General features: G+C 38.5%; 1 protein-coding gene across 2 annotated transcripts in view; it reads left to right on the plus strand.

The window, feature by feature from the left end:
* The window catches only part of St6galnac5 (ST6 N-acetylgalactosaminide alpha-2,6-sialyltransferase 5), a 167,634-nt gene that overhangs the window by 66,372 nt on the left and 87,499 nt on the right, over window positions 1–13,763 (plus strand). The gene's annotated exons all lie outside the window — the stretch shown is intronic.

Here is a 13,763-nt window from a genome sequence, read left to right on the forward strand (position 1 = left end):
GTAACTCCTGCACCTGCTCACTGAGACCTGAACCTGGAATCCACAAGTCACACAGTAGCGACAGTGCCAGTAATGGAACTGTGTATCACATAATTATTCTAAATGTAGGCATGTGCATTATATTATTTGTTTGGTTGGTTTTTTTTGGTACCAGGAATTGAACTTGGGACATTGTGCTTGCAAGGTCATATCTTATTATAATCATCTCTTATCTTTATTCCCAACTTTCAGGCAAGAGAGCTGAGGCCCTGAAAGAAGAACCAACTTGCTCACTTTGTGACACTGTGGCTCATTCATTCCCTTGAGCCAAAATTTTTAAAGTTTTTACTACGTACAGACAATAAATTAGTCACTGTGATTAAATTCAAGCTAAGGTAGATGTGATATAAGGTAGACAGATATATGTGGCAGTAATGTCAGAAGAGAGATGTGGCCAGTTTCTGGGTGAATTGAGAGGAAGAGATGTAATATTTTCCCACATTGAATGAAGTAGGTAGGGAAGGAAAGCTACACAGAAAGATGTAACAACTCAAACGAAGAGCAGGTTCTGGGTTCTCGAATTGAGGGTGAAAAGCCAAAATAAGCCTAAAAATCAAGAGCCATGCAGCAGGCTACACAGCAGGTTGAAGGTTGATCCTTAACCTGTTTCTCGGTCACAACAAAGGAATAATAAAACATTTAGTATTAGGTAAAGTCCAAATATACTTCATCTCATGAACCACCTGCCATGAAGCAGTCTTGCTTTCTGATTCTGTTATAGCAAAAGAAATTGAAAAACTATTACAACACTTGAGAACTTGGCGTGCAAATACACGCAAATTGGAACTGACCCAGATCACTGTGAGGATGAGAGGAACTGAAGCATTTTCCTATAAAGTCAGTGGGGTTTACAATTGTCATAGGCCATTGATTCTGAACACACAAATCTGGACATACCATGGGTCAAACCAGACTCCCTGGGACATGGCGTTTGCAAAAAAAGAAAAGCCAGATGCAAACACAATTAACCCACATGAACACTTTGGATAGCAGAGCTGTGATCATCTCCACTGAAGAACAGAGAGAAGACTTGGTTTAAACTAGTGTTGTAGTGATAAAGGTTTAAATACCGACTCTCCTTAAAATGTTTGTATCTGCATGGTTAAGCTTATTATTAATTTTACTAATAAAAAGTAATGCAACTCTGATTTCTCTTCAGATCATGTAAATCTTTTGCCTTTTACTAAAAAAAGTAGCACAATTTACAAATAACATTAAAATGTGCAGTACTCCTTTTGTGGTAAATTCCATATAGCTGATCAGCTCTGGAAGAATGCTTTGTTTTTTATTTTAGCCATATATCTTCAGTCAACCTGAGCTGATGATGAGTGAATACAACTCCAACATGAATATGATTGATAGTTTTGGTTACTTTACTAAGAAGAAAATGAAAGGAAAAAAAAACACTTGTGTTGGAACTTCACTGACTCCTCAATAATAAAAGTTTTTACTGAATCAAAGAAATTTTTTCAAATAACAGAAAACCATCTTTCCAAATCTATACCATTCACAATGATGTAATGGCTACAAACATGACACACTTCTAAGTTTATAATATTTACATTTTCTTCATCAATTTTTTGTTTGTTCTTACTCTTTAATTTTATTTCAATTAACATGATTGCACATATTTATGAGGCATATATAATGATATTTCAATACATCTATATATAGTGTACTGATTGAATCAAGGTAATTAGCATATACATCCTTAAATATCATTTCTTTGTGTTGAGAGCACTTAAAATCATCCACTTTGGCTGTTTTGAAATACATAATACATTATATTGTTAAATACAGTCACCCACTGCAATAGAACACTGGGATGTGTTCCTCCTGACTAACAGTAATATTTTACCTATTGATTCTCCATCAGGTTCTTAACAATCAACAGTACAGTGCACAAAGCCCTGATTTGGCACTGTTCATTTCTGTGATATAAATATTCTATATGGCTCCTTTCTAGCAACCAATGAAATGTCACTGAATATGAATTTGGGAAAAAACACACTAGCAGACTTCATAAACTATTTCCTCCATGGAGGTCCAAACTTGATCTGTTGAAACCCTAACCATTAATGTGTAAGAATTTGGACATGGGCCCTTCGGTAGCAAATTAAGTTTAGATGTGGTGGCAAGGGTGGACCCCCTATGAGGGGATTAGTGCCCTTATAAGAATAGAGTTTGGCTATCCACGTTGGACCTCTTTTCATGTGCTTATTCGCCACCTATATCTCCTCTGGAGAAATGTCTTTGCATACATCTTTCCAACTTTCCAAGGCAACTGTTTCTTTGCCATTGAGTTTTAAGAGTTCTTGATGTATTCTAGATTATCAAAATTCTATAGATACGTGGTTTGCAAATTTTTCCTCCCAGTCTGTAACTCTTAAAAGGGTCTTTCACAACACAAAAATTTTTAATTTTGATGAAATACAACTTAACAATTTTTTTCTATTATGGATCATGTTTTTGGTGTCATGTCTAAGAACTCACCTAGATTTACATCCTGAATATTTTCTCCTATGTTTTCTTATAAAAGTTATAGGTTTACATTTAGATTTTGTCTGTGATCCATTTTAGATTAATTTTTCTATATGGCACAGAGTTTTAAATCATGGTTCCTGTTTTTGTCCACAGATGACCAATTGTTCTAGTATTGTTTGTTCAAAAGATTACCCTTTTCCCACTAAAATTTGCTTTGCTTTTAGTGTCTTTCATTACTTTGTAAGTTTAATTTTTAATTAAACAACTAGCTCACATGAATTCTTTAAACTTAACAATAGGCCTGGTGCCAGTACAGGCTGTCCTCTGCATATGGTTTAAACTTTGATCTATTTGTGGATTCAGAGGAGAAAAGGGAATCATATGGATGACTACAGATGATGTTTTCAAATGCTGAAATATACAGCACATTATAAAAGCAGCAAAGCCGGAAGGTGGCTTTAGCACCATTGTGTAGAAAACTGAAACTTAGATTTAAAACTCACACTTTACAGGGGGAGAGGTAAAGGATAAAATGTAACTCATTACAATTTGAGATTGCTTGATACATAAGTTTCCTTCAAACCAACTGCATAGCCAGGAAGCTGGATAGAGAATGGCATGCAGAATCAAAAGCTGTGTTTAGTAATTTAACAAATGTTTGGTGAGAAGGGACTGTGGATATGGCAGTAAGCGAGGTAATCATGATTTTTGCCCTCAAAGAACTGACGGTCACTAGTGGACAGTGATGAAAAAAACACATCAGAAAAATGGGATTCTGGTTGTTTTCAGGCATAAAGGAAAGAAAGCATGTGATAGGATTGAAACAGACAAACAGAAAACTCTTCATTGTTCCTAGCACTCAGAGGTGGCTGGGTAGTGGCTATTTTGTTATTCTACATTAGGGTAAAATCAGTGTGGCATAGACCAAGATTTGGAGGTGTCCTTCCGGGGATGACACCTGTCATTACTTTACGTATTATAAAGTCTGCTCTGCGTAGAGGGCTGAGCTGGATGGGCCTAAGCCCCGCCTCTTACTCTCACAATCTGTGACCACCCCGTGTAATCTGATGATGGAATGCGTTTAATGTTTTTTGCACAAAGATGCGGGTTAATTCAGCAATTAATATAGTAGCCATTGGGTCAGATACGGTGTAGATTCATATTTTAATACTATTTTCTACCACATTTCCTACTCATTGTACCCTTCCTTAAATGGGCCAAATTACGATAAAAGATTTAAGGATCTAGAATCCTGAAACCTAAGACTACAAGATGTGTGCTGAAGTGTTTACCAATTTTATTTTCAACTATTGTTTATTTTCAACACATCAAGTTTTGTTTGGAAGTAAGTTACTGTTAATCAATGTTTTTTTTGTAATGAAGCCCATAAATCCTCATTAAATAAACATCCAAACTTATTGATGTTCTTTTGCTCTACTGCTTGACTTTGTATATTTTCATCAGAATAATTCACTGAATTCAATCTGATGAGTTTTTAATTGAATTTTACTTTTTCTGGCTTTTCGCTAACTCTTCTCTTACCTACTAAGCCCCCAGCTTCCTGGGCAGGACAGGTATGTGTCTCTGATGTTTCTACTTCTAGGCTGCTGTTTGTATATTTTGGGGAAAAAAATAAAAGAATAACCTTTTCTCCTTACCACTATCTCTACCGTTTTCGTTTTTCAGTGGGACAATGAGTGAAAGGGACATAGTTATTTTGTTTTCCTTCTTTTTTGCTATCAATTAATTGTGCCTTAATGTAGGAAACTTTGGAAATAATAACCACAAAGATGAAAATAAAAATTACCCAGGTGCTCCTGGTAGCAGTCTTCTCTCCTGCCTTAAACTCAGGTATGCAGTTCCAGAATCTCAAGGTTAAACTCCATTAAAATCACTGTCCCTACCTCCAAAGCAGTTTGGAACCTAACTTAGCCTCAAGATCCAGGGGGGAAAAAAGTAACACCTATAAAATGCTCTTTTGCGAAAATATTATAAATGCTTTGCAAATACATTTCTTCCAACAACCTCATTTTTATAAAAGCAGTGAGAGACAGAACCTGAATTCAGTCACAGAGAGACTGGTTCCAAGAGTCCACAGTCTGCCTACAAAAACTGATTAACCATTCCAGCCTTCTCCCAGCACACGCCCTCTTGTGTAAGCCAGACCCAACACTGACTTTGTTCCTAATTTGACTAATTATAAGATAGTGCCTATCACTCCTGTGAACGGAGGGTCTGCTTTATCCTTTATCAGGCCAGCTGCATGTCTGTGCCTGAGCAATCCGACTCCCAGTCGTCTTGCCAGTTCTGAACACCTGGCACTTTCACACCATAATCAGTCACATACAGTGCGGAGCAGAGATTTGGGGAGGAGGCAGGGAAATGATTAAGCGCGCTTGTTAACATGAGATTCAAAAGGTTTGCTGAGGTCCAAGGACTCCTCGAGACCATCGGGGAGAGAACCTCTGTTGAATGGTGTATTTCGTTGAATTTCTTTTTCACATACTTTTTAATGTTTATTTTTATTTTACCCAACTTGTGATTTTAAAATAACTTAAACCCACAGAAAAGTTTAAAATATTTTTATCAAGCACTTTTTTTTCTCTTTACCTACTGTACCAGCTTCCTAGGGCTTCTGTGATAAGTGACACAAACTGAGTAACTTAAAATAACACAGATTCGTTCTCTCACAGTTCTGGAGGCTGGAAGTCTGAAAGAGAAGTGTTGGTAAGGCCTTGCTCCCTGCAGAGGCTCTAGGGGAGATCCTTTCCTTCCTCTGCCTAACCTGATTCTTGCAGATGTGGTCCTTGGCTTGTAGATACTTCACTCCTGTCTCTCCCTCTGTGATCACATGGCCTTTACCCCATGTCTCTGTCCCCAGGTCCCCTCTCCTCAGAAGGAATTCAGTCATACTTCCATTTAGCCGCCTCTGCCAATCCAACATGACCTCATCTTAATTACATTGGCAAGGATGCCACCTCCAAGTAAATTCACACAGCAGTTCTCGGTGGGCTTGAAGTTTGGAGGTACACTAATCAACCTGTGTATGGCTTAGATCTGGAATGATCTGCAAAACTCTCATGCTTTCAGAGACAGGGCTTTTGGAAGGTGATTGGATCTTGGAGCCGCGATACTTCTCAGTGGATCCATCCACTAATGACTTCAGCAGTTGAGTGTGCAGATAGGAGGTGGGGCCAGTTAGAGGCAGTGACTTGTGGGTGTGACCTGGGAGGGTGGATCTCCCTTCCTGGTCCTCCCTTTTCACCGTCTGCTTCCTAGCTGCCGTGATATGAACATCATGAACCTTTTGCAGCAGGCCCTACTGCCATGCTGTTTCTGCCTAGAGCCAGGTGACTATGGACTGAACCTCTAAAAACCATCAGCCCAAATAAACCTGTTTTCCTTTCAATTGTGAGTGTTGAATATTCTGTCCCAGCAATGAAAAAATGACTAAGAAAAAACCCAGTGTACCTACAGTCATCAGTCATTAACATTTTGACATTTATCCATCCATACATACATACATACACACAGATTTTGTTTACTGATTTTGTTTATATCTGAAAGTCCTAGTACGAGACATGAAACTTCACCCCAAACTCTTCAGTCAGCTCGTGTTACCTAAGAAGAAGGTCATTTTTTACATAACCATAATGTTATCACTGCATAAGTGCTTTGATGTCACAATACTATGTAGGCAACATTCAAATGTCTTTATTTGTTTCAAAAATATTCTTTACAGCTGATAAATACACAGTAATGATGAGGAAAAGAAGTATTTCCCAAGTCAGGATTAAATGAGGAATCATATATTGTGTTTTATTCATTATGCCTCTTGAGCCTCATTTTAGCTAATCTATCCCATTCCCTTTTTTGTTTTTTACATTTTACCACTATTTATTTAGAGTCCAAGCCAGTTGTCTTTGAAATTGTCCTGTATTCTGGATTCATCTGATTTTTCTTTATTGCATTCAGGTTCAACATTTTGGAGAAAATGCTGCACAGATGATGTTGTGTACCCCTATTAAAGCCAATCGCATGCCTCTTTCTGCCTTTGTTCTGTGATCACTAGCTGGGTGCTGACAGTCTCTTGTCTTTATTGCAAGGCACATTGTTTCCTGGTTCTTTCAACTCCTATTTCCTATACTCTTTCTGTTTGTCCTTTTCTATTATGACCCTTAGAACTTCCAGTTAGAAGTATTTTTAAAATACCTGAAAACACTTTTTTATAGACATTTAATTCAGTTTGGGGGTTGTGATAGAGTTTACTTCTGCCATGTCATATGGAGGAGGACGTTTTGCCCACTGGAATCTTTTCATTCTCATTGTCTACAGAAGACTGGCATTGTGGGGGCTGTTATGTGCTGTTTCAGCCCTTGTCTTGCATTTTCCTGGACCAGCAAAAACAGATGGTTCTAGACAGTTAGCAGTAGGTTTTAGGGAGGCCCATGTAAGCTTTCCAGCTCTGAGCATGTTCTTCTGTAGATACGGGGAAGTTCACTTTCTTTACAATGGATGGTGCAGTTTGTGTGGTGGCTTGGGTACTGTGCCTTCTCTTTCGGGGGAGGACCTGTGATTTAGAACACTGTACATCTTCCTTCCCTTGCTCCTCACCTGGGTCCCTAGAGCCCCTCCCCTCCCACAGGAGAAGCCTTTCTAACACTGCCACTGCCACACCTGAGCGCCTCAAGCCCCTTCTTTTCTGTCCTAGTGGCAGTTCCTATGGTCCACAGGGTCACAGACACTCCTTGGTGTTTATCCTCTCAGAAAGTGACATTGTCCTCAGTGCTGTGCCACTTCGAGGCTCTGCAGCCCCTCCTCTTTCCCCAGAGTTCTCCACCTAACTCCCCATCCCAGCTGGGTCTTCAGCGCTGGCTCTAGGGGTTTGAGACTTTTATGTAAATTGGGATGTGCGATATTCCGTCTCCTGGTTAAGTGATATACAAGGGTCATGGGTGATTTTATTTTCTTTCCTTGTTCATATCTAAATTTTAGAAAACACACAGGGAAAGATCCATATTTATTAAATGTCTAGAAACACAATCCTGCACATATTTCTTTGTCTTTTTTTTGGTGTTTTAATATAAATACGGTTCTGTATTTCACATTTTAAAATCTAATATTGTAATATAATTATATCTATCATTTTCCTCTCTTTTCTGCAGTTTGCTTTTCACATTAACTCTTTCATTGTCCTGGAATCACTGCTTATTTTTGGCTTGTTTATTTAGACCTTCTGTTCTTGCCTATGGGCGCAACAGAACATAAGGAAACATGGCCTAGTTTGCTTAGAAATGGACAGATGCTTAGAGAAATGAGGGGCAAGCTAGGGTCGGGTCCAAATGTAGCTGATGCTTTCTGAAGCACAAAATGGACAGGGGCAGGGGAAGGCTTGATTGCAAATTTCTTAGCAAAAGTTGAGTGGCCAGCCTCCTGGCTCTTCAGTCACTCACTCCTGCTGAGTGCTTTGAGTGCCAACTGCCCTCTGAATCTGGCAGCTCATCTGATTCCTCAGAACAGCATTATAAATTGTCACAATCCTAGTCACCTGCTTATGTCCCAGATTCTCTGTTAAGGCTTCTTCTGAACATTAGTCCATCCTTCTCTCCTGGGGCATCAGCTGGAGCCTTGGCCAAAGAGGTTCTCAGGAGCTGTTCAGTCCCTTAGAAAGCTCTGTCTGGAGATCCTAAGAGGTGTTACATCAGATACTGTTTATTTTTCCCTGAAGGCTGATTTAAAAAAAAAAAAAAAAAAAAAGGCAGCTCTACTGAGCAGTCCTGAATACAGCAAGCACTTGTGGGCCACGCAGCCTCTGGGAAGCCTGACTCAGTAATATCTTTAGCTTCTTCATTTTGTCCAAGAAGTGAGGAAAAGGAGGGCTGCCAATGCTTGCCTTTTCAATATATATTTTCTGGGTGTATTCAACCACAGCCACCTAAATAGCCGCTTGTGCATTGCCCATGAAGCCCTTTGGAGAGGCCAGATTATGAATCCAATTCAGAATCTGTCTGCAAATTCGAAAGTTCTCTTTGAAGTTCTGAGAGTGAGTGATCTTGTTTGCAGTTGTCATCCGTAGCACACACGTGTCCCTGGAATGCAAAGGAAGCCAGAAAGGACAGGGGAACGGGGAGCCTGACGATTGTATGCTGTCACCCACCCTTGTTACTCAAGTTATCCCTTGTTATCCTGCAGTGGTTCCCCTTGACCTGGAGTATGGAACCAGCCCTAACAGAACCTGTAAGGTTGTCCGGGCTCTGCCCGTGCTCACTTCCCTGGAGGCATCCACATCCCCAGCTCTGTCACTCTAGGCATCGCCACATGGCCTCTGCTCAGTTTCTCCACTGTGCCCAGCGTCTTCCCAGCACAGGAGGTTTGCATCTGCTGTTCCCACTCCCTCGAAGAGTAACTCCTCTTCTGAGTTACTGCTTGGATGTCACTCAGACCCAGGGCAAATATCCTTTCAGAGAAGTCTTCTTCAAATAGCCCGTTACACATCCTCATAGCAACTGACCCTTCCAGAGTATTTCTTACAGTTCTAATTTTATATGCTTTACAGGATCCTTTCACTAATAACATTCTCCTCTTCCTCCACTGACGAGAATCTCCCTGAATGTTGGCAGTTCACTTTTGCCAAGCATTGAATTTCACTTGCTTAGAAAAAGACTGACTCACAGGAGAGCTGAGTAAAATTTTGATTATATACTTAAGTGATTTAATTAACATAAAGCAGCAAATGAGGGCTAACTATCCAAAATGAAACAACCATTGGACAATCATTAAGGCAGGCACACAGTTGGCTGATTTTTTTAAGTCTTCCTTTAGTGATCTCTGACACAGATGCTGAACTGACTGAATATATAGATAGCCTGTGAGACAGATGGAACAATGAAGAGGGCAAGTTGAGGAAGAAGGTTGAAGAAAACATGTTTAAAAATTCAGAGCTACTCACTGGCTGTGTCTGAAAGCAGTGTTTATTTCTAGTCACATCACTGCCGCAAGGAATCGAAAGATACAGAAGGAGAGGAGCCTGAGAAGGGCGGCCTGGATGATCCGAGATCAAATGTCAAGCAGCTCAGAGAAAATTTAGAGAATTACAGAGGACATCAAGAGAACTTATGGGAGATGCAATGACATATTCAAAGTTCAATGGCTGCATGTGATAATGTCACCTCTTTCATTTTAACAAATGCCTGTTTACATAACATAGATCCTAAACTGGCAGTCTGGGAAATTCAAAGTGAATCTATGAGGTGTTTTTATTTTCAAAAGCAACTAAAGGACCTAGAAGCATAAGGTTGTGAGTAGCTTTAAAGTTGCTATTTAAGGAGAAAGCATTGTTGCTTCTGGGAATGAATTTTCCCTCTCTGTTGCATGCCCAGACATACACATTTGTTTTAAGAGATATTTTTTTAAAGCATATAACAAAAAGATAGTTTTAATTTGGAGCTTTTAAACCAAAATACTACACATTCATCTTTGCATTTTAATCAACCTCTTTCTTCATTGTCTGAAAGAAACAGAAATATGGTGGTTGTTTTCCACTCATTAGTGTATTCTATTGACTCCAAAAGTAAAGGGAGATTTAGAATTCCTTACTGTTTCTAATACCATTAAAGGAAATGGCTGAACATTGACTTTTTATAGAGTTGTTTCTGTTACACATCATACTGGTGAGGAGATGGAATTGGCTTCTTAAAGCATAATTCCTGAAATATATCCCTCCAGCCCCTGGAAATTTTGTACATAGTATTATTAGGGACATTTGTGAAAGATCTGGTAAGACTAGAGAAGGTAGTTGGTAAGATAACTGGGGACAAAGCAAAGGGTTAAGGTAGGATTCACAGTAAAGAATGTGGCTGAAGGCTTAACTAGCCTTACATTTTTTCCAGTTAGAAAATAAATTTAACACAACTTGTCCAAGATTTCTACACGGTTATAACCACTGCTATTAAAGCAGATGCAGTCCTGCCTACAAAACAACTATAGAATTGTGCAAGAGCAGAGAAGTGTGTTGTGTGGCTGCTTTTGTCTTTGGGAAGAGGAGATTGCAGGACTGAGAAAGATGGAGATGAAGGCAGACATTCAGGACAGGCCTGTATTGAAGAATGACTTGGGTTAGTGATCATCATAGACAGAGCAGGCTGGAGTATAACTTGGCATGTAGAGGCTAGAAGAGGCCTCCAGACTGCTTCTCAAAGGCAGGGGAATACTTTGTGTCCTTTCCACTCCACTCCACGCCTTCCCATGTGGTCGGAAGACTAAATACCAGAAAGATGCCCACATGTCAATCCCCGGGTCTGGTGATTGTGTTACTTCACAATTCCCTACCTCACCCTATCAAAATGGACTTTGCAAATCGGATTATAGTTAGGGGCCTTGAGATGGGAGATTATACTCCATTATTCAGGTGAACTCAGCCTCGTCATATGTGTCCTTAAAAACAGAGAACTTTGGGCCTGGAATTTAGCTCGGTGGCACTGCGCCTGCCTCGCAAGCACAAGGTCCTCAGTTCGATTACCTGTACCAAAAGAAAAAGAGAGAGAGCTTTTCCTCACTAAAGTCAGAATCAAAAAATGATGTGGCTCGAAAACTGGTGAGTTAAGTGATATCGCACCTTTTGAAGCTGGAGGAGGGACCCTGAGTCAAGGAATGTACATGATCTCTAGAAATAAGAAAGAGCAAGGAAATGCATTCCATTTTCAAGTCTCCAGGTAGGAGCATGGCTCCACCAACTCCTTAATTTCTGTGCCAGACTTGTAGTACACAGATCTATAAAATAATAAATGGTGTTGTTTTAAAGCCCGTATGCTGGTGATAATTTGTTATAACATTACCAAAATGAACACAATCCCCTAATCCAAGCCACTAACATTATCATCCGAACTACTTATTGCAGTAGCGTCATACCTGGTCTCCCTGCGCCCAGGTCTGTCCTTCTAGAATCCATGAATGTTCAGAGTCTTCTTGAAACATGTAGGCCAGTTATATTTGCTGGATTAAAACTCTTCAGTGAGACCACTGTCCTCATGATAAGTACCCTAAATGTCCACTGCCTCAGCCTTGGATCACCTCCACACTCAGAACATTTCTCCTTCCCACTCCCACCATAGGCCCAGAAGTTCTTCCTCAGAGGTAACTTTTCTGATTTCTGTAATAATTGTTTTCTTGCTTTTTCTTCATCATGTTACCAGCTACATATATGTCACTAAATTGTATGATTTAGTTTTGTCAGTTTCTTCAACAGTATACAAATGAACAATACATAAGTATTCCTTCAAATATGTCTTTTATTGAGCACTATCATTGAAAATTGCACATAGCAAATTTATTCATTGCATTCTAACATCTCTTGTTAAATTCTTTCACATTTGCTACATAAATAACTACATCATCGTTAATAAGGAAATTTTTGTTTCTTCCTGATAAGAAACAAATATCTCTCCCAAATTTGATATGTAGGAAACTTAATCCCAAAATTTATGTTGATGGCTTGTGTTGGGGGGTGCTGGAGAGCTAATTAGAATTTGATGAGGTCAGAGGGTGGGGCCTCCATGCTGGCATTAGTGGCTTCATAAGAAGAAAGATCACTTGCTCAGTTTCACCATGGGTTGCTGTCTGCCTGGCTGTGATACACAAGATAATGCCCTCTCCAGAGGCTGCCACACAAATGCTGTTGGACATCTCAGACTCCAGAACTATGACCCAGTTACACTTTGTATTTTTATAAATTTCTCCATCTTGGGCATTTTGTCATAGCAACAAAACAGACTAAGACACCTTCCAAACTACTTTTTGTTGTTATTCTTCTTCTTTATTGATATGTTAAAGCAGTAATGGCAACCAGTATTGTTTAATCTTCAATTTCACAAAAGAAAGATTTCAGCAAGTCATTACTAGGTATAAAGTTGGTTGAAAGTTATTTTTTGTTTTGTTTTGTAGGAAGCATTTGTCATATTAGGGATGTTCTCTCCTATATATAACTTGCTAAATATTTTTGATATGGATGTATGTTGAAATTTGTTATAATTATTCTACATTTATTGAGATGATCATATTCTTTTCCACTTTTTTATTGTTAAAAGGTAAATTATGTCAATTTCTGACACATTAAACTAACTTTGTATTCCTGAAAATAAACTAAACTTAATTTGATCATGATGTGTGCGTGTGTCATTAGATTCAGTTGCCTAGTATTATATTCAAGATCAGGATTTTTACAACTGTCAAAAATGAAATTGGGGCCAGGGATTTAGCTCAGTGGTTCTGTTGCCTGCCTTGCAAGCACAAGGTCCTGAGTTCAATCCCCGGTACCAAAAAAAAAAAAAAAGAAAGAAAAAGAAATTGTCTCCTCATTCTCCTTTCTCGTAATGCTCTTATGCGATCTTACTGTCAATATTATGCTGGCTTTATAAAGCAAGTTGAAGATTGACCTATCTCTGTTCTGCATAAGAGAGTCATTTGTTTTACATGTCTAAGAGTTTAGTCCTGTACTTTCATCATTGGAAAATTTTAAACTTGAGATTCAGATTTTCCATTTCTTCTTGTGTCAGTTTTCATAAGTTTTGTTTTCCTAAGACTCTTCCCACAATACTCTTATTTCATTTTTTATCATCTATCATATCATTATCACCTGTGCTATTTTGCTCCAGGAATTATCAGTTTTATTAGTCATTTCTGAGAAGCGATTGCTGATTCTCTCTGTTGTTTATTTCTTTACTATTTGCTTAGTCCTGTTCTTTATTATTTGCTTTTTAAAATATTCTTTGGAAAATTTTGGATTAAATTTGTTCTTTTTCTAAAATATTCAAATGGATAATATGAAGTTACAAATTTTTTAAAAGCACGAATTGAGCTGTATCTTGCAAGTTATATTTTTATTCTGTTTAAAATATTTCCTAATCACTAATATGATTTCCACATTGACATCTTGGTTTATAATAGCATTTCTTAATTTCTCAACATGTATTTTCTCATGTGTATTTTTCGTTACTCATTTCTACCTTAATTGCTTTAAGTTCTGAGAAACATACTACACTATTTTAGTTATTTGTGCACCAGCATATGGTTGCTATTCATAAAGTCTTGTATGTTTCTATAGAATATACACATTGCAGTTATTGGGCTTTATAGTTGCCAATCTTAAAAGCTACCACATCATTTTATCAATCTTCCATGGATTTGAATAAAATTTTTATCTAATTTTTCTACATTATCAGGAGAGTAGTATTAAAATCTTTTAC

Source organism: Heterocephalus glaber, unplaced genomic scaffold (assembly GCF_053883595.1).
Source record: "Heterocephalus glaber isolate CG9 unplaced genomic scaffold, H.glaber_assembly_v1.0 deba00001442, whole genome shotgun sequence".
NCBI classification, from domain to species: Eukaryota; Metazoa; Chordata; class Mammalia; order Rodentia; family Bathyergidae; genus Heterocephalus; species Heterocephalus glaber.